This window comes from Littorina saxatilis, linkage group LG8 (assembly GCF_037325665.1).
Source record: "Littorina saxatilis isolate snail1 linkage group LG8, US_GU_Lsax_2.0, whole genome shotgun sequence".
Classification (NCBI taxonomy): Eukaryota; Metazoa; Mollusca; class Gastropoda; order Littorinimorpha; family Littorinidae; genus Littorina; species Littorina saxatilis.
Window position 1 is genome coordinate 10,452,692 of NC_090252.1, and position 2,860 is coordinate 10,455,551.

General features: G+C 39.5%; 1 protein-coding gene across 1 annotated transcript in view; it reads right to left on the reverse strand.

Annotated features, from left to right (window-relative positions):
• Positions 1–2,860, reverse strand: part of LOC138972755 (hexokinase type 2-like) — a 289,080-nt gene that overhangs the window by 219,903 nt on the left and 66,317 nt on the right. The gene's annotated exons all lie outside the window — the stretch shown is intronic.

Here is a 2,860-nt window from a genome sequence, read left to right on the forward strand (position 1 = left end):
TGTTTCTTTTAAACTATTCCTTAATTTTTATTTTCTCTTCATTTTTTACGTACGAAACCTGTGTTCATTATGCATTTGATAATGTTTCATGTTGTTTGTGTGAATGATTTTGTTTGGTTCCTTGCTTGTTTGTTTATGTGTTTGTTTGTATGCTTGTTTGTTTGGTTGTTTGGGTCTTTTTTGTTTAGTTTGTTTGTTGTTGTTTGTTTTTTGTTTTGTTTTGTTATTCAACATTTATAAAACGTATTATTATTAGAATAGCCCCTCTCATGGGCAAGGGCTGAATGTTTAAAAAAAACAAAAAAACAAGTCGCGTAAGGCGAAATTACTACATTTAGTCAAGCTGTGGAACTCACAGAATGAAACTGAACTCACTGCATTTTTTCACAATGACCGTTGTCCGCCGCCCGTGCAAAACGCAGTGAAACTGACGAGCCTATTTAGAAAGACATGATAACGATGCTGGCCAGCTATATCGGGGAGCGAGCTTTGATTGAAAAATAGGCAACAAGGGAAAAAATATGATGAGTAGAGACCACACACACACACACATACACACACGTTTAGTTACACCTGTTAATCTAGACTAGGAACACAGAATAACAAGTCGCGTAAGGCGAAATTACTACATTTAGTCAAGCTGTGGAACTCACAGAATGAAACTGAACGTAGTCCGCCGCCAGTGCAAAAGGCAGTGAAAGTGACGAGCCTGTTTGGCTCTGTTGCGCTGTGCTTCATAGCACGCTTTACTGTACCTCTCTTCGTTTTAACTTTCTGAGGGTGTTTTTAATCCAAACATATCATATCTATATGTTTTTGGAATCAGGAACCGACAAGGAATAAGATGAAATAGTTTTTAAAACGATTTCGGAAATTTAATTTTAATAATAATTTTTATATTTTTAATTTTCAGAGCTTGTTTTTAATCCAAATATAACATATGTATATGTTTTTGGAATCAGAACATGATAAAGAATAAGATGAACGTAAATTTGGATCGTTTTATAAAAATGGTTTTTTTTTTACAATTTTCAGATTTTTAATGACCAAAGTCATTAATAATTTTTAAGCCACCAAGCTGAAATGCAATACCGAACACCGGCCTTCGTCGAAGATTGCTTGGCCAAAATTTCAATCAATTTGATTGAAAAATGAGGGTGTGACAGTGCCGCCTCAACTTTTTAAAAAAGCCGGATATGACGTCATCAAAGGTATTTATCGAAAAAAAGAAAAAAACATCCGGGGATATCATTCCCAGGAACTCTCATGTCAAATTTCATAAAGATCGGTCCAGTAGTTTGGTCTGAATCGCTCTACACACACACAGACACACACACACACACACACACACACACACACACACACACACACACACACACACACATACACCACAACCCTCGTCTCGATTCCCCCCTCTACGTTAAAACATTTAGTCAAAACTTGACTAAATGTAAAAAGAAGCGGAATGAATTTCGTGCTGAATAATTCTCAACCCCCTCCTCCCCCCCCCCCCCCCCCCCCCCCCCCGGACGCAAGCTGTTCTTAGTCTTTTGTACCAAAATTAAATAAAATAAAATATGACGGTTATAACTAATCAAACACTTTCATTTCATTTTATTTTTATTTTGTAAAACACAGTATTTGCTTTTTGAATTCAAAAGATCTGTATGTTTATGTTAAAAACGTAGCTTCTTTCAAGTCAGTTTTGCATGGCGTGCAGACACTATTTAACATTACGACAGACATGAAAACACTGACACTACTCGTCAATCGTATTCTATCTACACTCTTTTTGACAGATCATAATCGCCGGTTTACCCTTACTGTGTTTCGTGTTTGCCATTCAGTTGCCTAAAGCATTCCTTTGTATGCATGAGTGCGTAGACGTGAATGAATGCATAATGCCGGCGGGAATAGGTTTAGCTGTCGCAAAATGTTGCAGTGTAACTATCATGTGCATAAAGTACATATATACAGACAAAAGCACAAAGACAAAATAATAGTCATTGGTGTGGTTCGGTTTGCAGACTTTCTTTCTTTCTGTCTTTCTGGCCTTGTTTTATCAACAATTGCATATGAGTGACTATGTGGAGCTTTTAGGCAAACGAGAACAGTAAACGAATCTCAAGAAAAATATTCGCATACTTTCCTGGGTCATTAGAGATTACCAGTCCGATATGGGAGTGTGGGGGAGGGGAGGGGGGGGGGGTGGTGAGAACTTAGGAAGGTAGGGGAAGGGAGCGGGTAAGGGGAGGGTTTGTCGATCATTTTGTAGTGTTGTGTTTCCCTCACATAATGTCCTCCCACTTCCCGCCCAACTCACCTACCAACTCCCGGCCCCAATACACACGCCTGCTGTCTTTCTTGTCAATTCAAGCGTTACATCCGTGTGTCACTAACCGTGCAGTATTGGAGCAGTGCGTTGACACATTGCACGCATCGAGGTCGGGGTTTGGGTGTCGGGTAACTGCCATACATCTGAACCAGGAAGAGTATCTGTTGCATTGAAAAGAAGGCCTTTGAAACTCTGTGAACAGGATAAGAAATCTTGAGGGCCCAATTTCGTGTCAGCGTAGGAGCTTGTACATGCACCTGTAAATATATTCTTTCTCTGAGGATAAACTTGTCATATTTCGAAATTGAACAGAGAGGTTAGTTGGGTTAAACGCATCGTTCGACATAAATCAAACAACACACACACACACACACACACACACACACACACACACACACACACATAAACCAAACACACACACACACACACACACACACACACACACACACACACACACACACACACACTCACACACACAGAGCAAGTTAGGGGGAATGCAGTATCATCACCTTAACTCAGTCTTGC